The sequence below is a fragment of the Chiloscyllium plagiosum genome, unplaced genomic scaffold (assembly GCF_037043375.1).
Source record: "Chiloscyllium plagiosum isolate Xiang-an unplaced genomic scaffold, Cpla_swu_hap1 HiC_scaffold_27, whole genome shotgun sequence".
Lineage (NCBI taxonomy): Eukaryota > Metazoa > Chordata > Chondrichthyes > Orectolobiformes > Hemiscylliidae > Chiloscyllium > Chiloscyllium plagiosum.
Window position 1 is genome coordinate 53,277,103 of NW_028270165.1, and position 24,550 is coordinate 53,301,652.

A 24,550-nucleotide genomic window follows, 5' to 3' on the forward strand; every position below is an offset into this window, starting at 1 on the left:
GGCAGCGGCACAAACAGGCCACAACAAATGAAGGAACATTTTTGAAAGAAATGACAAACATTTAAAGAGCACCTGGAGGAACTGCAACAGTTGTCCATTCCTGTCTGAAAAAATAAAACACAGAAGGTGACACAGCCACGGCTAACAAGGGACATGATGGATAGGACTAGATCCAAAGGAGTGGCGTACAAATTGGCTCAAAATAAAGTAGCAGATCTGAAGACTGGGAGCAGTTCAGGTTTCAACAAAAGGATTGGTCAAAAGGGGAAAATGGGGTATGTGAAGAGGAAAATAAAATTAGAGAAAACAATAACAATGAGAACAGGCAAAGTTCTCATGTGGAACAAAGAGATGGCAGACCAATTAACCACATATGTTGCTTCTATCAAAACACAGGTAACATCCCATGTTGGGGAACACATGGTCCAATGAGAGCAGAACTGAAGGAAATGAGCAGTTGTGGGGAAGTGGTGTTGGGGAAACTGATGGGATTAAAAGTTTACAAATCCTTGTGCTGGTAACCCACACCCCAAACTATGGTCTGAGGTCATGCAATTGGAAAATCTTGGGCTGATCTTAGCAGAACTGTTTAATGGTAAGGTCCTATGGAGTGTTACTGAACAAAGTGACCTTGGAGTGCAGGTTCATCGCTCCTTGAAAGTAGAGTCATAGATAGATAGGATAGTGAAGAAGGTGTTTGGTATGCTTGCCTTCATCGGTCAGAGTATTGAGTACAGGAGTTGGGAGGTCATGTTGCAGCTGTACAGGACATTGGTTAGATCACTTTTGGAATATTGTATGCAATTCTGGTCTCCTTCCTATCAGAAGGATGTATGAACCTTGAAAGGATTCAGAAAAGATTTACAAAGATGGTGCCAGGGTTGAGAGATTTGAGCTATAGGGAGAAGTTAAACATGCTGGCGGTTTTCCGTGGAGAGTCGGACGCTGAGGGGTGACCTTATAAAGGTTTATAAAATGATGAGATGCACGGATAGAATAAATAGACAAAGTCTTCTTGCTGGATGGGGGTAGTTGATAACTCTAGAACATTGGTTTAGGGTGCGAGGGGAAAGATTTAAAGGAGATGTAAGCGGCAATTTTTTCATGCAGAGAGTGGTAAGTGTATGGAATGAGCTGCTGGAGGAAGTGGAGAAGGGTAGTGCAATTGCAACATTTAAAAGGCATCTGGATGGGTATGTGAACAGGAAGGGTTCGGAGGGATATGGTCTGGGTGCTGGCTCAAGTTATCCCTCCTCCTGCATTGAATTTCAAATCCATCTTCATCATGTCTTTCCTCCACTCCTGGCATTCTCTTTTCTCCTGTCTACAAACTGAAAATAACATCAACACATCAATGCTCTCCTGGTCACTGCGATCTTGGAAGTACCCAGTTTCTGTTCCAGCGCCACAAATGATCAGATTCATTCACCTCAAATTCACAGTCCGCCTTCGTGTCATTCTAGATGTCTCTCTCTCTCTCCCCCACTCCCTTTTTCCTGTTTTAAGGCCACACAGACCAAGCTCAGGGCCAGGTCTCTCAGAGTGAAATGAGGAAATTCTAGTTGAATGACACCAACTGTCACTTCTCTCCCGGAAATGACAGCAGATGGTGCCCTCACCAAGATGGCCGCCCGCGCTCCCCGCCCCAAGTCAACATGCGCCTTATCCTTACAAAGATGGCGCCCTGTTGCCCGGGCAACACGAGAGCTCCTTCGGTGGTGAAGTGGGCCTGGGGAGGCTTTTTTCACGGCCTCAGGCCTCGCCCTCGGAGTTTATAAACTCCCCAGTCTCCCTCCTCCCGCGGTTCCCAATCCTACCCTGTCTCACTGTCTCCTCTCCCCGGGATGTTCCTGAAACCTGGTCCTGTTCTGAAGAAGGATCACCGGACCCGAAACGCCTCCTCGATTTCTCCCGACACGAGCTGCCGGATCTGCTCAGCTTTTCCAGCGGTTTCTGTTCCTGTTCCTTCAGCCGCCGGCGCCATTTCTCTCTCGCACTCAGTAACTTTGCCTCACCGCACGCATGCGCACAGCCAGGGCCCTATAGAGAGGTTTCTAGATTGCATGGGATCGTGGGAACTGAAGGTGCCATTAATGTCGTGAAATCCAGTATCCCATATGCCCTCTTAACTGTCCTATTCACCTGTTCATGAAGTTAATGAAGAAGGGCTCATACCCGAAACGTCGATTCTCCTGCTCCTTCGATGCTGCCTGACCTGCTGCGCTTTTCCAGCAACACATTTTCAGCTCTGATCTCCAGCATCTGCAGTCCTCACTTTCTCCTCCTTAATGAAGTACACGTCAGGGGTAAATCATTCATCGATTTTAGATTTATACATTGAGTGGAACACTACAGGTGTTTAACTCTAAACTCTAGTTCCAATTCAGTGTCAGTATAATCGCTTTTTATCTGCTCTAAAATAAGCATCGAATCAATGCACTCCATCTGATCCTTCTTAACGTTGATTTTCTTTAGTTTGCAGATTCCAACACTGTTTCAATAATTTATTAAAATCTACTTCTGGTAAATGGGCGTCACTGGCTGGCCAGCATTTGGTTCTCCTTGAGAATGTGGTGGTGAGCTGCCTTCTTGAACCGTTGCAGTCCAAACCCTGTACGGTGACCCACAGCATCTTGAGGGAAGGAATTCCAGGATTTGGACCAGTGACACTGAAGAAACATTTCCAAGTGAAGATGGTGAGTGGCTTGGAGGGGTACTTGCAAGAGGTTGTGTTCCCAGGTATGTTTTCCTGGTCCGTCCAGATGGAAGTGGTTGTTAGTTTGAAAGGCAATTTGTAAGGTGCTTTGGTAAATTTTTGCAGTGCATCTTGTAGGTACTACACACTACTGCTTCTGAACAGTGGATATGGTACCAATCAAGCAGGCAACATTGACCTGGATAGTATGAAGCGTTTCAAATACAGTTGAAGCTGCAACCCCATCCAAGCTAGTGGGGAGTATTCCATTACACTGCTGACTTGTGGCATGCAGAAGTTGGAACAGGTTTTGGAGAGTCAGGAGGTGAGTTACTCACTACAATATTTCTGGCCTCTGACCTGCTCTTGTAGCCACTGTGTATATATGGTTCATCTAGCTGAGTTTCTGTTCAATGGTTAAACCCCAAGGATGTTGATCGTGGGGTATTTAGTGACAGTAACATTGTTGATATCACAGGTCAGTGGTCAGATTATCTCTTTTGGGGATGAGTCATTCTGTGACATTTGCATGGCATTCATGTTACTTGCCACTCATCAGCCCATTGGATATGGTTAAGACCTTGTAGCATTTCAAACTGAACTGCTTCAGTTTGTGGGGAGTTGTTTATATTGCTGAACATCTGCAATTATTGCGACATCTCCACTTCTGAACTTATGATGGAGGAAGGTCATTGATGAAGATGGTTCGGCCTATGAACTCCTGCAGAGTTGTCCTGAAGTCGAGATGACTGACCTCCACAAATCATAGCCATCTTTCCATGTGCTAGGTATGACTTAACAATTAAGACATATAAAGCTAATTGAAGGAATAGGTATGAGACAACCCTCTTCAGGGTGTCTCCAGTGCAGGTTTTTCTGTTCTCGAAACAATCTGATAAATGTTGACATTCATCAGCCTTTTGATCTTGGCAGTTTCCATTCTCTCCAACATTTGTTTCACGTTAGCAAGTTGAATTCTTCTGCATTTTTCAGGAAAATGTTTTACAGAAGGTAACATTCTTAATATCTGTGTAATATTCCGTGGGAAAACTGTCTATAGTCCACCAGTTGGAGAATATTTCTCTGAAAAGGTTTGTCAAATGCCCTGCTTCCACAAGACCCAGTGTTCCCAAAGTTGAAGTACTTTTAACAGCCCCTTTATATTTTCCAGAATTCCCATGATAGGAGACATGTGCCACTTGTACCCACCACAAATCTCCTGAAACTGGGTGCGCTACAAAAGTCAAGCAGGAAGATTATCAGTAAAAAGGTCTGGTTTCAATCACAGAGTTATAGACATCTAGAGACACACTGCACGGAAACAGATCCTTTGGTTCAACTCATCCATGCTGACGAGATGTCCCAAGCTGACCCAGTCCCAAGTTCCAGCCTTTGGCCCATATCCCTCCCAGTTGCCTTTTAAATATTGTAATTGTACCCATCTCCACCACTTCCCTGGCAGCTTGTTCCACACACACACACACCACCCTCTGCATAAAAAAAATTGTCCTTGAGGTCACTTATTCCTTTCTTGCTACCCACAGCACCTCTTCTCTGTTCCCCACCACCCTCAGCACCCCTGTCCATCCACAGCGCCTCCTGTCCATTCCCACCCTGCCACCCACAGTGCCCCATGTCCATTTCCCTCTCCCCACCCTCTGCCCACCCATCCATCCTCTCTCTCTCCCCTCACCCTCCACTCTCCATCTCTCTCTGTTCCCTGTCTATTCTCTCTCTCCACCAATTCTCTGCTGTCCATTCTTCCACTGCCCCCACCCTCTCCTTGCCACTCATTCTCTCTCTCCACCCACCCTCTGTCCCCGTCCATTCTCCCCTCACATTCTGCACCCCACACCATTCTCTCTTCTGCCCCCCCCCCAACACTCTACTCCCACATTCTCCCTCTCAGACCCTTCCCCCCCATTCTCTGGGTCCCCCACACTCAGCCCCGCAGGCCTTTCTCTCCCCCCCAAGTCCTTCTCCTCTCCCTCACCCTCTGCTCCCCTGTCCATTCTCTCTCTCTCTGTTCTCCACAGCTCCACCCAGCCCCCGTCCATTCTCTCTCTATTCTCCCCAGCCTCCGTCCATTCTATTTCTGTTCTTCCAAGCCCCACCCTAGAGCCCCCATCAATGAGAGGAAGGTGGCAGGGAGGAGGAGGAGCTAGAAAGATAGGGAGCTTATTTGAAATTGAGTTCCCCAATGTTGAGTCCTCCCAACTCTATGCAGCCCGGGCGGAAGATGGGATGTTGTTCCTCCAATTTGCAGTTTGAGTCGTTGTGGAAAGGGAGGAGGCCAAAGATGGTTATGTCAGAAAGGGAGTGGGAAGGGGAATTAAAATGGCTGGTGACCGGGAGGTCCAGTCAGCCTCTGCGGGCCCAGGTACGATGCTCGGTGAACTGTTCCCCAAGTCTCCCCGATGTAGAGAAGTTCACAATTGGCAAACACATGACAAATGCAGTACCACAATGTAAAATTATAGCTTCTGCTGTGAAAAAAAAAGCAGAAAGGAGGTGTATTGTTTAAATGGTGATGTATTGGGATGTGGAGCAAGTGAGGATTGCAGATGCTGGAGATCAGAGTCGAAAAGTGTGGCACTGGAAAAGCACAGCAGGTCAGGCAGCATCCAAGGAGTAGGAGAGTTGATGTTTTGGGCATGAGCCCTTCATTAGGAATGATGTGTGAATGTACAAAGGGGGCTCAGCGTCATTCCACACCAGTCAGTACCAGTTGTCAGACAGGTGCAGCAAGCAATCAGCAAGGCAAGTGCTATGTTATCAAGACGAATTGAGGTCAGAAGTAGGGATGTCTTCCTGCAGTTAGGGGGTCATTGAATGTATTCAAGGCTGAGTTCGTCTGATTTTGAACAACAAAGAAGTGGATGTTTATGGGGGAAGGCAAGGAAATGGTTTTAGAACAGTTTCAGTCCAACTAGTCCATCCTGACGATGTTCTCAATCTAAATTAGTCCCAGCTGCCTGTGTTTGGCCCATATCCCTCCAAACATTTCCTATTCATGTACTTGTCCAAATTTCTTTGAAACATTGTTACGTTTCCTGCATCCTTCCTCTGGACATTTATTCCACACACAAACCGCGCTCTGTGTTTTTTTTTTAAAACTGGTGCCCCTCATGTCTTTTTAAAATCTTTCTCCACTCACCGTCAAATTTTGCTCCCCAATCTTGAAACCACCCCAGAGAAAGAAGACCCACCGTTCACTTCATCTATATCTTTCATGATTTTATAAACCTCTATATGGTCACCTCGCAACCTGCTGTGCTCCAGTGAAAAAGTCCCAGCCTATCCACTTAGATGTAGTTAGATTCATATCCAGCTATGATCTGTTCAATGCTGGTGCAGGCTCCAAAGACCAAATGGCCGACTTCTGTTCCCACTTCTCTTACTGTGTCCAGGACAGCAAAAGACTATAAGACATAGGAGCAGAAAGTAGGCCATTCAGCCCATCAAGTCTGCTCATACCATTCAATTGTGACTCATAGGTTTCTCAATCCCATCCTCTTGCTTTCTCTCCATAATCCTCAATTCCCTTGGTACTCAAGAACATGTGTCTCAGTCTTAAATATACTCAGTGACCTAGGCTCTGCAACCTTCTGTGGCAATGAATTCCATAGATTCACCACTATCTGGCTGAAGAGGTTGTGTTTATCTATGTTCTAAAAGGCCTTCTCTTTACTCTGAGGCTGTGTCCTCGGGTCCAAGTCTCTCCTACCAACGGAAACATCTTCCCAACGTCCACTGTGTCCAGGCCATTCAGTATTCTGTGTGTTTTAATTAGATCTCTCCTGAGTGTGGGCCTGTTAGTCAGCATGAAGCAGAACCTTCAGGATGAGGTACAACAGAGATTAGGTTTGGCAAATGGAAAGAGAGTATGTGGGATGGAGATTTTCAGCTTCTAGGGAATAAGAGAGGAATGAGAGTTCATTATAAATTAGAATTGTTCAGGTGGGCCAATGGGCCAAGGAGTGGCAGATGGAGATAATTTAGAGAAATGAGAGGTGTTGCATTTTGCAACTGTATAAGACATTGTTTCGGCCACTTTTGGAATAATGTGTTCAGTTCTGGTCTCCCTGCTATAGCAAAGAGGTTGTGAAACTTTGGAAGTGGTTGGAGAAGATTTACAAGGCTGTTGCCATGCTTGTGACCTACAGTGAGAGGCTGAAGAGGCCAGGGATATTTTCCCTGGAGAATTGGAGGCTATGGGGGTGATCTTATAGATGTTTATGAGGGGCATGGATAGGGTAAATACCCAAGCACTTTTTCCCAGGGTAGGGGAGTCTAAAACTAGAGGGCATATGTTTGAGGTGAGAGGGGAATGATTTAAAAGGGACGTGACCGGCAAGGTTTTCATGCAGAGTATGGTGCAAGTGTGTAACAAACTACCAGATAATGACAACATTTAAAAGGCATCTGGATAGGTACATGAATAGGAAGGATTTAGAGGGATATGGGCCAAATGCGACGAGGTTAATTTCGGATATTTGGTTGGCATGACAAGCTGGGCCGAAGGGTCTGTTTCCATGCTTTATAACTCTCATCAGCTTTGCTGAAAGCAGAAGAGTCAGAGCACTTTCAGAGCAGCTTTCAAAGATGTTTTGCCCTTACTGGGAGCAATAGGCAATAGGTGCAGTAGTAGGCCATTCTGCCCTTCGAGCCTGCACCACCATTCAATATGATCATGGCTGATCATCTTTAATCAGTATCCTGTTCCTGCCTTATCTCCATAACCCTTGATTCCACTATCCTTGAGAGCTCTATCCAATTCTTTCTTAAATGAATCCAGAGACTGGGCCTCCACTGCCCTCTGGGGCAGAGCATTCCACACAGCCACCACTCTCTGGGTGAAGAAGTTTCTCCTCATCTCTGTCCTAAATGGTCTACCCCGTATTTTTAAGCTGTGTCCTCTGGTTCAGCACTCACCCATCAGCGGAAACATATTTCCTGCCTCCAGAGTGTCCAATCCTTTCATAATCTTATATGTCTCAATCATATCACCTCTCAGTCTTCTAAACTCAAGGGTATACAAGCCCAGTCGCTCCAGTCTTTCAGTGTAAGGTAGTCCCGCCATTCCAGGAATTGACCTCGTGAACCTACGCAGCACTCCCTCAATAGCCCGAATGTCTTTCCTCAAATTTGGAGACCAGAACTGCACACAGTACTCCAGGTGTGGTCTCACCAGGGCCCTGTACATCTGCAGAAGCACCTCTTTGCTTCTATTTTTTTCTCTTTTTTTTCGGTTGGCCAGTGAACACTCCTGTTTTTTGTTTTTTTTTCTTTTATCTCCTGTTTATTTTTTTTCCCCCCGACACTACCACCTAAGTGCGGTAGTGCTTATTTTATCCCCAGCACCCATGGTGTGTGTGTGCAGGTGTGAGACACAGTGGAAGACACAAAGTGCACCAATCTTTATTCAATTTCCACCACCAGGAAGATAGGAAAACACCCGGGTGGCCAGTGACAAACACTGCCCTTCACATCAGAGGGCAGTGCTGTGTGATCAAAACAGTGAAGGGGAGGGTAGGTACTAAATCAAAATAGAATTGGAGGGAGAAATGATGCACTCCACTCCCTGCGGTGCCCACCTCTCCCTGAACAACTCCAGGGTGTTGGTGGACACCGCGTGCTCCTTCTCCAAGGACACCCGGGCTCTAACGTAACCGTGGAAGAGGGGCAGGCAGTCGGCCTTAACGACCCCCTCCACGGCCCGCTGCCTGGACCTGTTGATGGCCAGTTTGGCCAGGCCCAGGAGCAGACCCACGAGGAGGTCTTCAGACCTGCCCTCCCTCCTCCGTACCGGGTTCCCAAAGATCAGGAGCGTGGGACTGAAGTGCAGCCAAAAACAGAGGAGAAGGTTTTCAAGGAAATCAAAAAGGGAGTGCAAATGCCCACACCCAATATACACGTGGTCCACGGACTCCACAGCGCCACAGAACAAGCAGTTGGGCTGGGAGTCCGTGAACCACCGCAATCTGCGGTTGCAGGGGACTGCTGCGTGCAGCACCCTCCACCCCAGATCCCCGAGAGAAAGGGGGAGGACTCCCGCATAGAGAGCCCTCCACTGGGGATCCCCACCGCCCGGTGGCAAATGGGCACGCCAAGGCGTGTCTGGACGGTGAATGAGGGAGAAGAGGTGGACGGTGTGCAGCAGCAGTCTATACATGGCTCTCCTTTTCACCTCCCTAAACGAAACAAAATTAAAATTTCGGAGGCGGCTCAGGTTGTGGGGCCTCTTTGCTTCTTTTTTTTTTTCTTTTTTTTCTTTTGACACTGACCCAGTTAGCGCAGAGTGCTAAAGTGAGCAGAACCCCTGACACTCCTATTTATTTATTTATTTATTTATTTTCCTCTTTTTAACCCCGACACTACCACCTAAGTGCGGTAGTGCTTATTTTAACCCCAGCACCCATGATGTGTGTGTGCAGGTGGGAGACACAGTGAGAGACACAAGGTGCACGAATCTTTATTCAAATTCCACCACCAGGAAGATAGGAAAACACCCGAGTGGCCAGTGACAAACACTGCCCTTCACATCAAGGGACAGTGCTGTGTGATCAAAAACAGTGACGGGAAGGGTAGGGACTAAATCAAAACAGAGTTGGAGGGAGAAATGATGCACTCCACTCCCTGCGGCGCCCACCTCTCCCTGAACAACTCCAGGGTGTTGGTGGACACCGCGTGCTCCTTCTCCAAGGACACCCAGGCCCTAACGTAACCGCGGAAGAGGGGCAGGCAGTCAGCGCTAACGACCCCCTCCACGGCCCGCTGCCTGGACCTGTTGATGGCCAGTTTGGCCAGGCCCAGGAGCAGACCTACGAGGAGGTCTTCAGACCTGCCCTCCTTCCTCCGTACCGGGTGCCCAAAGATCAGGAGCGTGGGACTGAAGTGCAGCTAAAAACAGAGGAGAAGGTTTTTAAGAAAATCAAAAAGGGAGTGCAAACGCCCACACCCAATATACACGTGGTCCACGGACTCCACAGCGCCACAGAACAAGCAGTTGGGCTGGAGTCCGTGAACCACCGCAACCTGCGGTTGCAGGGGACTGCTGCGTGCAGCACCCTCCACCCCAGATCCCCGAGAGAAAGGGGGAGGACTCCCGCGTAGAGAGCCCTCCACTGGGGATCCCCACCGCCCGGTGGCAAATGGGCACGCCAAGGCGTGTCCGGACGGTGGATGAGGGAGAAGAGGTGGATGGTGTACAGCAGCAGTCGATACAGGGCCTTTCTCTTCACCTCCCTAAACGAAACAAAATTAAAATTTCGGAGGCGGCTCAGGTTGTGGGGCCTCTTTGCTTCTATTTTTTCTTTTTTTTCTTTCTTCTTTTTTTTCTTCTTTTTTTCTTTTTTTTACTTTTTTTTTAATTTTAACCCCCACACTACCACCTAAGTGCGGTAGTGCTTATTTTATCCCCAGCACCCATGGTGTGTGTGTGCAGGTGTGAGACACAGTGAAAGACACAAGGTGCACGAATCTTTATTCAATTTCCACCACCAGGAAGATAGGAAAACACCCGAGTGGCCAGTGACAAACACTGCCCTTCACATCAAAGGACAGTGCTGTATGATCAAAACAGTGAAGGGGAGGGTCGGGACTAAATCAAAATAGAATTGGAGGGAGAAATGATGCACTCCACTCCCTGCGGCGCCCACCTCTCCCTGAACAACTCCAGGGTGTTGGTGGACACCCGTGCTCCTTCTCCAAGGACACCCGGGCTCTAACGTAACCGCGGAAGAGGGGCAGGCAGTCGGCCCTAACGGCCCCCTCCACGGCCCGCTGCCTGGACCTGTTGATGGCCAGTTTATCCAGGCCCAGGAGCAGACCCACGAGGAGATCTTCAGACTTGCCCTCCTTCCTCCGTACCGAGTGCCCAAAGATCAGGAGCGTGGGACTGAAGTGCAGCCAAAAACAGAGGAGGAGGTTTTTAAGAAAATCAAAAAGGGAGTGCAAACGCCCACACCCAATATAGACGTGGTCCACAGACTCCACAGCGCCACAGAACAAGCAGTTGGGCTGGGAGTCCGTGAACCACCGCAACCTGCGGTTGCAGGGGACTGCTGCGTGCAGCACCCTCCACCCCAGATCCCCGAGAGAAAGGGGGAGGACTCCCGCGTAGAGAGCCCTCCACTGGGGATCCCCACCGCCCGGTGGCAAATGGGCACGCCAAGGCGTGTCCGGACGGTGGATGAGGGAGAAGAGGTGGATGGTGTGCAGCAGCAGTCGATACAGGGCCTTTCTCTTCACCTCCCTAAACGAAACAAAATTAAAATTTCGGAGGCGGCTCAGGTTGTGGGGCCTCTTTGCTTCTATACTCAATCCCTCTTGTTCTGAAGGCCTGCATGCTATTAGCCTTCTTCACTACCTGCTGTACCCGCATGCTTACCTTCATTGACTGGTGTACAAGAACACCCAGATCTCTTTGAACTGCCCCTTTACCTAAATTGATTCCATTTAAGTACTAATATGCCTTCCTGTTCTTGCCACCAAAGTGGATAACCATATATTTATCCACATTAAACTGCATCTGCCATGCATCTGACCACTCACCTCACCTGTTCAGGTCACCTGTAATCTCCTAACATCCTCCTCACATTTCACCCTGCCACCCAGCTTAGTATCATCAGCAAATTTGCTAATGTTATTACTAATACCATCTTCTATATCATTAATATATATTGTAAAAAGCTGCGGTCCCAGCACTGATCCCTGCGGGACCCCACTGGTCACTGCCTGCCATTCCAAAATGGAGCCGTTTATCACTACTCTTTGTTTCCTATCAGTCAACCAACTTTCAATCCAAGTTAGTACGTTGCCCCCAATACCATGCACCCTAATTTTGCTCATTAACCTTCTATGTAGGACTTTATCAAAAGCTTTTTGAAAGGCCAGGTACACTACATCTACTGGATCTCCCTCGTCCATCTTCAGAGTTACATCCTCAAAAAATTCCAGAAGATTAGTCAAGCATGATTTCCCTTCGTAAATCCATGCTGACTCTGACCTATCCTGTTACTACTATCCAGATGTGTCGTAATTTCATCCTTTATAATAGACTCCAGCATCTTTTCCACCACTGAGGTCAGACTAACTGGTCTATAATTTACTGCTTTCTCTCTCCCACCTTTCTTAAAAAGTGGTACAACATTAGCCACCCTCCAATCCGCAGGAACTGATCCCGAATCTATCGAACTCTGGAAAATAATCACTAACGCATCCACGATTTCTCGAGCCACCTCCTTCAGTACCTTGGGATGTAGACCATCAGGCCCCGGGGACTTATCAACCTTCAGACCTAACAGTCTCTCCAACACCAAATTATGGCAAATATAAATTCCCTTAAGTTCAGGTCCTTCAGCCACTGTTACCTCAGGGAGACTGCTTGTGTCTTCCCCAGTGAACACAGATCTGAAGTATCAATTCAATTCTTCTGCCATTTTTTTGTTCCCCGTAATATATTCCCCTGTTTCTGTCTTCAAGGGCCCAATTTTAGTCTTAACCATTTTTTTGCCTTTCACTTATCTAAAAAAGCTTTTGCTATCCTCCTTTATGTTTTTGGCAAGTTTACCTTCGTACCTCATTTTTTCTTTGTGTATTTCCTTCTTAGTTATCCTCTGTTGTTCTTTAAAAGCTTCCCAGTCCTCCATTTTCCCACTTATCTTTGCTATGTTATACTTTTTCTCTTTTAACTTTATATGTTTCTTAACTTCCCTCGTCAGCCATGACCACCTATGCCTCCTCCTAGGAGCTGTCTTCCTTTTTGGAATGAACTGATCCTGCATCTTCTGCATTATACACAGAAATATCTGCCATTGTTCCTCCACTGTCATCCCTGCTAAGGTATTGCACCATTGAACTTTGGCCAGCTCCTCCCTCATAGCTCCATAGTTCCCTTTATTCAACAGAAATATTGTCACTTCCGATTGTACCCTCTCCTTCTCAAATTGCAGATTGAAGCTTATTGTATTATGGTCACTACTTCCCAATGGCACCTTCACTTCGACGTCCCTGATCAATTCTGGTTCATTGCACAGAACAAGTTACAGTGAAATCTTTAATTTATGGGACAGCAACTGAGTGAATGAGTACATCCAGAATTTTAGTGGAAAGTGGGAATTCATTGCACTGTGGGGATGAAGTGCTTTAAGGTTTACCGCAGTAAGTACAGTGTGCTGAGTGGGGAGCTGAGTGAAGGGTTAGGTGGGTTCTTGTTTTAAACTGCTCATTTCTTTCAGCCTCCAGCATTGTATTTCCACTGCTGTACATCAGAAGGAGTGAATCAGTCACTGTTATCATTAGAAACCTTACGGTTTCAATACCTCATTGTTTCCTGAACATTATAAAGTTTACTGACAGCAGCGGGGTTTAGGCTGTGTTCACTGTAAACGATTAAGCAGACAAAGAACACACATACGAGAGGGCAGGGTGGGACTTGTCTTTTGATTTGGTGGAAGGTGGGAGGTTCTGCGCGCTGTGATCCGGGGCAAACACGACTGCAGTAAATCATTCAATCTCTACAGTGTGTAAGTAGGCCATTCAACCCCTCTGAAGAGCATGCCTTCCCGACCCACGCCCACCAGCTCCCTGCCCTGTCTAGTAGTTCTTGCTGGGGGATGAGACTCGGCCATAAAATTAGGGGGAGTAGATTTAAGGTAGAGATGAGGAGGAGCTGTTTTTCCCGGAGAGTAGTTAATCTGTGAAGGGTGAGGGTGGATTGGCCATGCTAAATTACCCATAGTGCCCAGGTATGGGCAGGTGAGGTCTATTCGGGGGGTAAATATCGGGCAGGAGGGGAAAGGGGAATGGATGTGGGTGGGTTACCCTTCGAAGGGTCGAGGTGGTCTCATTGGGCCGGGTGACCTGCTTCTACATTGTGCGGATTCTCTGAAGGGAAAGGATTTTTGCAAACTGTGCAGGGCAGGGCGAGCCGTCAATCCGGAGCAGGCGCAGTGCGGAGTCGCCGTTCGCCCCGCCCCTTCGTCTCGTCACGCCCCGTCTCGCACGCCGTCACTCGACACTTGCTCCTCCCACTGTCCCGGCCGCGCTTCGTCTCTGTACCCGCCTCTCGCTCCACCCAGTCGCCCCGCCCCTGACCGTCGCTCCGCCCCCCTCCTCCCCTTCCTGTGTCTCCCTCCGCCGCCTCGACCCATCGATGACGTCACAACGCGGAAGTGGCTCTGCTCGTTTCAGAGTAAAACCCTTTCGCTGAGCAACTCTTCAATCTAAGAGGGAGAAAATCTGTTCACTGGTAGCAACTGGAGTGAATCCTGGGAGGGCGCAGACTCTGCAAACTCAGGTATGTGTCTTAATTGCCCGGGTGAGGAGGGACAGAAGGATAGGGTGGGCTGTTTCCCCAGCCCGCGCCAGAATCTTAGGGGTAACCTTATAGAGTTTTATAAAATCAAAAGGAGCATGGATAGGGTAAATAGACATGGTCTTTTCCTTGGTCCAGAACTAGAGGGTGATTGGTTTAGGGTGAGGGCGGCGGGGGAGGGGGCGTGGAAATTTAAAAGAGACCTAAGGAGGCAACTTTTTCACGAGGTTTGGGCGGATGTGAATGTGTGTACGGAATGACCTGCCAGAGAAAGTAGTGGAGGCTGGTACAATCACAGCATTTAAAAGGCATTTGGACGGGTGTATCAATACGAACGGTTCAGAGGGTCAGGGAACACGTGCTGGCAAAGGTGACTAGATTAATTTAGGATATCTGGTCAGCACAGAAGAGTTTGACTGAAGTGCCTGTGCCTGTTTCTGTGTGTATATGACTCTGGCTTTCCACTAACGTTTGCCACGTCTGTCTATTTAGTTTCTCTCTCTGGTGTCGGTGTTAATACCTTGGTGTCTCATTATGCTCCCCTTCCCGGGGACATTAACCATTTCTTGAGGTTGTTCCTCAAGAAGCTGCATTGCAGGTTCATCCTGAATTGGCACACTTTATTTTGCTTTCCAAATCAGACCTGCTCACTCTCAGCATTATGCCAATGACGTGAAAGATATTAACTTTCAGGTGGAGTTTCAGAGAGATAAGTCTTGACGATTTTGCTTTTCTGCTCCTGTAAGATCCTGAATCAGCACCTTCAGGAGAATTAGTTAAAGTGGAGTGAGAACAGAGGGGGAGAGAGAGAATGGAATGGCGCTTTCAATTTTGTCGAATAATAAAAGAAAAGAATGTTCTCCAGAAAGCAGAATCGCTTGTTCTGAATTTCTACCCTGGACTGACAGTGATGGCTTTTATATTCTCTTTTTACAGCGTTTGAAGATCTGAAGATAGAAGTTTCAAAATCAACTGTAACATCAACTCTCCTGCTCCTCGGATGGTACTTGATGTGCTGTGAATTTTCAAGTGCCGTGCTTTTTGACAGTGACTCTCCAGAGTCAGCAGTCCTCACTTTGGTGTCAATGTCTGACGGTCACTCAATCCATCAGGACCACAACGATTTTTGACTGCGATTCTGTGAGAAGGAGCAAAGCTTTTTGGTTCCTGTTCGAGTACATTTCCAGTATCAGTGGGACTGGATGAGAGACTTACTGTTGCAGTGCACTGAGTGTGGAGCGTGTAACAGCTATACCGCCTGTTAAGAGGAAATCACGGTGCGAAGGGGCTCTACATGCGTTTGTGTGCGGCTGAAGCTTCGGCCATGGAAAAACCTGAGGAATCCTGCCCTGTGGAGAAACCATGGAAGTGTGGTGACTGCGGGAAAGGCTTCTATGTCCCATCTGCCCTGGAAACTTATCGGCGCAGTCACACCAGAGAGAGGCCCTTCAGCTGCCCTGAGTGTGGGAAGGGCTTTACCCAGGCCTCTGCCCTGCGGACTCACCAGCGGGTCCACACAGGGGAGAGGCTGTTCCCGTGTCCCGAGTGCGGGAAAGCCTTCAGCAATTCCTTCAACCTCCAGACACACAGGCGACTCCACACTGGTGAGAGGCCGTTTTCTTGCTCCGAGTGCAAGAAGGCATTCAGACATTCCTCTGACCTGCTGACCCACTGGCGGGTCCATACGGGGGAAAGGCCCTACAGCTGCCCCGAGTGTGGGAAGGCCTTCAGCAATTCCTCCCACCTGCTGACTCACCAGCGGGTCCAAACTGGGGAGAGGCCGTTCACCTGCCCCAAGAGCGGGAAGAGATTTAGTCAGGTGAGCAACTTGTGGAAGCACCAGCATCTCCACACTGGGGAGAAGCCCTTCAGCTGCCCCGAGTGCAGGAAGGCCTTCAGCAATTCCGCCACTCTGCTGACCCACCGGCGGATCCATATGGGGGAGAGGCCATTCCCCTGCACAGAGTGCGGGAAGGCCTTCAGCAATTCCTCCATCCTGCTGAGACACCAGAGGGTTCACACAGGGGAGTGGCCCTTCAGCTGCCTTGAGTGCAGGAAGGGGTTCAGCGATTCCTCCAATCTCCAGACCCACCAGCGGATCCACACTGGGGAGAAGCCCTTCGGCTGCACAGAGTGTGGGAAGGCCTTCATCCGATCCTCCCATTGTGGAGGCACCAGCGAGTTCATGTGCCATCGCAGGATGATTGAAGGAGCAACAACCGAGTGCCATTAGGGACTGGACTATCAACCCAGTTCCTGGGACTCCTGAGTTTGAATCCAGCCGCGGCAGATGACGGAATTGGAATTCGGTCAGAAATCTGGTGTTCAGAATCTGATGATGAAACCGTTTTTAGGGTGGGGTGAAATTGCTGAGTGAGGCAATACTTCCTCCAGGTTATGGCTGTACCAAGGATCCAATTACAAAGGACAACTTGGTGATGACCAACCGTAAAGAAAGTGAGGTAGGATCGGTGTGAGAAGTATGCACGCTTGACCTTGAGCTGTTTAAAAAGCAGCTACTTTTTCTACACATTTTTGCTGGAGGGATCTGAAGCTTTAACAAAGTTGGGTCACAATAAAGATTACCTGAACTTACCGCGGGCTCAGACTCTCATTGAAAGCTTTGAGCTCCAAGAGGTTTTTGTTTTAAAGCTGCTTATTTCTTTCGGCCTCCTGCTCTAAGTTTTCAATGTTGTGTATCGGGTGGAGCAGTGAATGGGTAGCTAGTATCATTAGAAGTTGTAAATTTTTCAGGAGTGCAGGTACTGTGTTGTTTCATTGGCATTGTAAAGTTTACTGGCAGCACTGGGAGGTATGGGCTGTGTTCACTAGAAACGATGGGGAGGTGCCAGTATTGGACTGGGGTGGATAAAGTTAAAAATCACACAAGACCAGGTTATAGTCCAACAGATTTATTCGGAAGCACGAGCTTTCAGAGTGCCGGTCCTTCCACAGGTCGCTGTGGAGCAGGATCATAAGACACAAATCTTATAGCAAAATTCATAGTGTCATGCAACTGATGCCTTTTAGAATGGGTTGCAGGTTTCGGTTCATTAATATGTAAATCCAAGAACAACATCTAAGTCATCATCTTGAGATGACTTATGGTTTCATATTTTTTTTAAAAAGTGACATCTCAGCTCACACAATACATTAAAGTTGTGAGGTTCGAGTCTATCAGTATCCCAATCTTGAATCAGACTAGTTCTGTTTTTAAAGTAGGAATATATAAAATATTACATGGATCGACTGCCTGTAGATTGTGTGCTTTGTGAGCAAAATTGAAAGTGTCTGCAAATATAATTCTGCCAATACAAATTCACTCCATAGAGATGTGTGTGTGTGCATGTGAGTTTGTGTGTGAGAGTGCATGTAAGAGTGTGTGCATGCTTGGTAAAGTGTGAGTGTGATGGAGTATAAGTCTGAGAGTGTGTGAGCATGTTAGGGTGTGCGTATATGAGAGAGGTATGAATAAAAGCAAGGGATTGAATTTTACTAAAACGAGGAAGGACAGGACTTGTATATTTAAAACAGAGACCTGGGAGGGTTCAGATACATAGTTATGCAACCTGCAAAGAACTGGTAGACTGGATGGTTAAGAAGGCATTTAGCACCATTGCCACCCAGACCCACCCCCTTACTTCATATTTCTCATAGCTAATCCACCCTACCTTGCATATCCTGAACAATAAGATTAATTTAGCATGGCCAATCCAGCCTAACCTACACCGTAATCTAAAAACTACCTTCTCAAGAATGCAATTTAAATGCACAACATTTCTAAGAAAAATGTCCGTCTGACTCAACACTGGGACCCAGACAGAATTCACACCTATTGTTAGAAAAGCTGTGCATTTGAATGACTTTCTTGAGAAGGTAATTAAAAACAAGTTCTGGAATTAACATGCCAAAGAGCAGAAACCCATTCTAAAAGATGAAAGATTTAATCTAAAATTGTTTAATATATCACATCTCCATGACACTGGACTCCTTTGGCTATAAATGCCATGATCATGATCTCATTCTCCACAACCAACCTGATAAAAGTGCGGTGCTCCAAACGTTAGTGTTTCAATAAATCTGTTGGTTTATAACCTGGTGTTGTGAGATTTTTAACTTTGTCCAAGGAAACACGTGTTGTGGGACTGGTAACAGTTGTTATTTTGTGATCTGTTCCTCCTGAAATTTCTCCTCTGCTCAGGCAAGGGTGAACAGTCTGTTTTTGTGCTTTGTGCGAGATCAGGCTAGCAGCTTTTAAATCCTGATGTTCAGCAGCACAAGAAAACTGTAGGTCAGCAATCGTATTTCGGGAATGGTACTTCCAGCTCTGGTAGTCCTGTTGGGTCACCAGAGAGGGAGGGAGAGAAGATGTCACATCTAAAAAGCAAACTGAAAAGTTGTTTTGTTTGTTCCGTCAGTTGAGTTGGTTCTGCACTCCGATGAGACTGGAAACTGATTTTAATGGATCAGAATTGAACCCTACAATGGAACCCCATAAATTTCAAGAAGGTTGAAAGGGCAAATCAAACTGTAACCTTGAAGAGATATGCTTCCATTTCTAACCTTGGGTGATCCAAATGAGACATTGTTACTGATCACTCCATTTCAGAGTGCTGCTCTTTCATCAGCTGGTCGTGGACAGTAAGATCATGATCACAGAATTTATAGCCAAAGGAGTCCACGGTCATGGAGATGTCCTTCACTAAACAATTTTAGATTAAATCTTTCATATTTTAGAATGGGCTTCTGTTCTTTGGTACGTTAATCCCAGAACTTGTTTCAAATTACCTTCAAGAATGTCATTTAAATGCAGAGCTTTTCGAACAACAATGTCAGTCTGACTCGATATTGGGACACAGAATTCACACCTATTGTTAGAAAAGCTCTACGTTTTAATGACATTCTGAAATGGCTGATCTTTAACATTGAGAATAGTTACATTGATATATTCAGAAACATTGTTAAAGTTTGAAAGCATGTTCACTTTTTGAAAAGAGGTGCTGAAATCTTTCTGAAACTTGCATTGAAACATGCGTAGTTAGGCCACAGCCCAAGACAGGCTGTAAAGGATGAATGGCCTAATCCTAGTTTTGTGAAATTGATTCTATGTAGAAATAGAGTCATAGAGTTGTAGAGCACAGAAGCAAACCCTTCAGTCCAGACAACCAAATATCCTAAATTAATCTAGTGACCCATTTGCCAGCATTTGATTCATAGCCCTCTGATTCTTTTCTATTCATGTCTCCAACCAGATGCATTTTTTTCTTCTTCAGCTAATTAAAGCTGGAGAAGCCTGAAATCTTTAAAGGATTTCCTGCAAAACACTTTTATGCAAGATTTGGTTCAATGGTGGATTTTCCAAAGCTTTGTTATTGTAGTTTTCAATTTGTCAAAAAAACTTTCAGTCATTGTTGTCCAAGGCAGAGTAAATATTCATTTAAGATATAATTGAGATATATACATTCTTTACAATGTTTTTCTATCATTACCAGTGATTGTCCATCATTTGGTACATTGAGCATCATCTTTTTGTGATTCAACAGATATGATTTGAAGTGAATTCTGCAAGATACTTTTGTATTTTATCTAACTTTGCTTTGTGTTAAAGATTTCCTTCGTGACATTTTAATTAAAATATCTCAATGTATAATAATGAAACAGCTAATTTATTCTGAAATTATTTCAATTAGTTGGTCGATTGCCAAATAATAGCTGCATAACTGTTGTAAATATTGACACCCAGGAAAGCTATTTTGTTTAATATATTTCCTTTGTAAAGATTTTATAAAATGATTGTATTTTCATATGAAATAAAATTTGCAGTGTTTTATTAAATGGTTGAAAGTAACTTTGCACTTAATTGCTCCATTTGGGATTAAACATAGATTATTTTTATCAAAATCATATTCACAATTTATGGTGAGTGTATTAACAAACAAATGTTGCCATTTACCATCGAATTGCCTCAAACACAATTTGAAATTCTTGAATGAGTTGAATAAGGGGTACACTGTGAATATTTATTGCGCATTTCTGAAATTCTCTGCACTGCCATTGCATTTAGTGAAACAAGATACGTAACCCTCCTCATAACTTTGTATTTCTTTGATATTTCATTTGCTATTGCTATTGGTATTGCCCAAATAACTTCATCAAATGCCAAAACGTTTTTTAAGCTGTGAATTTTCGGTCTGGTAATGTCATTGTTGTGAACAATCTGAAGATTGATTTCAATACATATAAGAATGTCAAAGAGATTGTGATAATAGAAAGTCAACATGTAGAATTGCCAATGAAACGTAAACCAAGGCTGCTCTTAATTTGGTACAGACTAAATCGCAATCAAAATGATAAGAATAAGTAGAAATAACGGCATTGTGCACAAACTGTTTGTAGTGAGTTCAGAATTTTTCTGATCATTTTATTCTGACACATGCAGTGTGCAACACTTATTTGTTCATGGAATGTGAGCATCACTGGCAGAGCCAGTATTTTTCATCATCCCCTCTTTCCCTTGAAAACTTGACTGCTAAGCACACATATGAATATTGGGTGAGGAGACCATGAGGTTGAGTTGCAAGGCCTACTGTGGCATAACAAATTGTACTGGCTTACACGCCAGCTCGCAGATACCTCCTCCTACTGCCCCCTTGACCATGACCCCACCCCCCACCACCAAACCATCATCTCCCAGACCATCCATAACCTCATCACCTCAGGGGACCTCCCATCCACCGCCTCCAACCTCATAGTACCACAACCCCGAACCGCCCGTTTCTACCTCCTGCCCAAAATCCACAAACCTGACTGCCCCGGACGACCCATCGTCTCAGCCTGCTCCTGCCCCACCGAACTCATCTCCTCCTACCTCGACACGGTCCTGTCCCCATTAGTCCAAGAACTCCCCACCTACGTCCGTGACACCACCCACGCCCTCCACCTCCTCCAGGATTTCCGCTTCCCCGGTCCCCAACGCCTCATCTTCACCATGGACATCCAGTCCCTGTACACCTCCATCCCCCATCACGAAGGACTCAAAGCACTCCGCTTCTTCCTTTCCCGCCGTACCACCCAGTACCCTTCCACCGACACCCTCCTTCGACTGACTGAACTGGTCCTCACCCTGAACAACTTTTCTTTCCAATCCTCCCACTTTCTCCAAACAAAAGGAGTAGCCATGGGAACCCGCATGGGCCCCAGCTATGCCTGCCTCTTCGTAGGGTATGTGGAACAATCCATCTTCCGCAACTACACTGGCCCCAACCCCCATCTTTTCCTCCGCTACATTGATGACTGTATCGGCGCTACCTCGTGCTCCCACGAGGAGGTTGAACAGTTCATCCACTACACTAACACCTTCCACCCCGACCTCAAATTCACCTGGACAGTCTCGGACTCCTCCCTCCCCTTCCTAGACCTTTCTGTTTCTATCTCAGACGACCGAATCAACACGGACATCTACTACAAACCGACTGACTCCCACAGCTACCTGGACTACACCTCCTCCCACCCCGCCCCCCTGTAAAAACGCCATCCCATTCTCCCAATTCCTTCGTCTCCGCCGCATCTGCTCCCAGGAGGACCAGTTCAAAATACGCACAACACAGACGGCCTCCTTCTTCAAGGACCGCAATTTCCCCCCCCGACGTGATCGACGATGCCCTCCACCGCATCTCCTCCACTTCCCGCTCCTCCGCCCTTGAGCCCCGCCCCTCCAACCGCCACCAGGACAGAACCCCACTGGTCCTCACCTACCACCCCACCAATCTCCATGTACAGCGCATCATCCGCCGTCACTTCCGCCACCTCCAAACGGACCCCACCACCAAGGATATATTTCCCTCCCCTCCTCTATCAGCTTTCCGTAGAGACCACTCCCTCCGCGACTCCCTTGTCAGATCCATACCCCCCACCAACCCAACCTCCACTCCCGGCACCTTCCCTTGCAACCGCAGAAGGTGCAACACTTGCGCCCACACCTCCCCCCTCACTTCTCTCCAAGGCCCCAAAGGAAACTTCCATATCCGCCACAGATTCACCTGCACCTCCACCCACATCATCTACTGCATCCGCTGCAGCCGGTGTGGCCTCCTCTATATTGGCGAGACAGGCCGCCTACTTGTGGAGCGATTCAGAGAGCACCTCTGGGCCACCCGGACGAACCAACCCAATCACCCTGTAGCACAGCATTTCAACTCCCCCTCCCACTCCACCGAGGATATGCAGGTCATTGGACTCATCCACCGCCAAACCACAACAACGCGACGGTCGGAGGAGGAGCGTCTTATCTTCCGACTGGGAACCCTCCAACCACAGGGGATGAACTTGGACTTCACCAGTTTCTTCATCCCCCCTCCCCCCACCTTGTCTCAGCCGAATCCCTCCAGCCCGGCACCGCCTTCCTGACCTGCAGTCTTCTTCTTGACCTCTCCACCTCCACCCTACTCCGACCTATCACCTTCACCTTGACCTCTTTCCACCTATCACATTTCCAACGCCCCTCCTCCAAGTCCCTCCTCCCTACCTTTTATCTTCTCCTGCTGAACACTCTCTGCTCATTCCTGAAGAAGGGCATGTGCCCGAAACGTCGAATCTTCTGTTCCCGAGATGCTGCCTGACCTGCTGTGCTGTTCCAGTAATAAAGTTTCAGCTTTGATCTCCAGCGTCTGCAGACCTCACTTTCTCCTTACACTGCACCCTGACAAGACAGATTTTTGGAAGAACAAAAATTGGAATTCCTACTTAAATATTGATGCTCCCATTAATATCTCTCAAAAAGATATTGTTTGCTCCATAAATTTGTAATGGCTCTTTTGTTGAATTATTTTCCTGCATCCGCATATATCCGGAATCATTTTCTTTTCAAGAATTTTGTATTAACGTTCAAGATCATTCCAAATCGTAATACCTAGCTTATTTTCTTAAAAATTAAATCTTACCCCCCCCCCCCCCCCCCCCCTCGGCCCCTTCTCCCCCACGCCCCAGCCCAAATCCCTTTTCTTATAAAGTGGTTGCACTATTTCGAACATGGTCACGCTTTCTAAATATTACCATGTACTTTTAATTGAGATTTCAATGTGTCTTTTTAAATATAAAAATGCCCCTTCAAATGTAGTTATGCCCTTTAAATGGGTTGTGTTCCTCTAAGCGCAATCTTGTCCCTCGATAATGTATCTTTACCCCTTTAGATATGACTGTCTCTTAAAGCGTCATATCTATTCATAAATAGGGCAACGTCTCTTCGAAATATAGATTCATTTAGATATGACTGCGTCATTTTGCATATTAAGATATCCCTTTGAATGTGCCTACATCCCTTTGAATGTAATTTTGTCCATTTCAATCTATTTGCAGAAATAGCCCGTTTAAATGTCCATGTCCCTTTTAAAATGCAGATTTCCCGCTTCAGGTAGCCCCAGTTGTAGCGCGAGATGGCTATTGCTTGGTGATGGTGACGCTCCCCGGCCCCGCCCATACCCGAGCTGACGTCACGCGGGGGCGAAGGCGGTTGGGAGGAGAAGTCGCTCGAGCGGGGAAGCGGTGGGAGGGCGGCCGTTAGGAAAATGGCGCCGTGCAGCCCGGGGCAGACACCCGTCACTGGGCACCGCCGCCTTCCTGGCGCAGCTGCTGGGTCACGGCCACACCGGCCGGCTGTACAGCAGGCAGGAGCCGGTGAGCATTCTGGAGGCGGATGCTCCTCAGTCATTGAAGGGGCCGGACCTGTTGAGAATGGTTAGTGAAGTGTCTGGTGTACTGAGCCTTATTAACATGGATATAGTTTATAATTTGTCAAAGTATACATTTTATTATTTAGAAGGGTAGAGATGTACAGCACGGAAACAGACCCTTCGGTCCAACCCGTCCTTCCAACCAGATATCCTAAATTAATCCGGTCCCACTTGCCAGCACTTGGCTCATATGCCTCTAAGCCCTTCCTATACGTCTCACCATCCAGAGACCTTTTAAGTGCTTTAATTGTAGCAGCCTCCACCACTTCCTCGGGCAGCTCATTCCATTCACGGACCACCCTCTACATGGAAACGTTGCCCCTTAGGTACCTTGTATATCTTTCTGCTCTCACCCTGAACCTAGGCCCTCTAGTGCAGACCTTTTTTATAGATTAGATTAGATTACTTACAGTGTGGAAACAGGCCCTTCGGCCCAACAAGTCCACACCGACCCCCCGAAGCGCAACCCACCCATACCCCTACATTTACCCATTTAACCTAACACGACGGGCAATTTAGCATGGCCAATTCACCTGACCCGCACATCTTTGTGACTGTGGGAGGAAACCGGAGCACCCGGAGGAAACCCACGCAGACACGGGGAGAATGTGCAAACTCCACACAGTCAGTCGCCTGAGTCGGGAATTGAACCCGGGTCTCTGACGCTGTGAGGCAGCAGTGTTAACCACTGTGCTACCATACCGCCCACCTTCACCCCCTACACTGGGGAAAAGACACAAGAAAGTTGAGCAGCCAGACAAGACAGAAAAACCACAAAATATCGAGCCAGATGGGGGAAAAAAGTTG

General features: G+C 47.1%; 1 protein-coding gene and 1 pseudogene across 1 annotated transcript in view; one reads left to right on the plus strand and one right to left on the minus strand.

Moving 5' to 3' along the window:
• Nucleotides 1-24,550, minus strand: part of LOC148144088 (uncharacterized) — a 179,173-nt gene that overhangs the window by 56,690 nt on the left and 97,933 nt on the right. The window lies entirely within an intron of this gene.
• The window catches only part of LOC148144092 (uncharacterized), a 34,214-nt pseudogene continuing 24,973 nt past the window's right edge, over nt 15,310-24,550 (plus strand).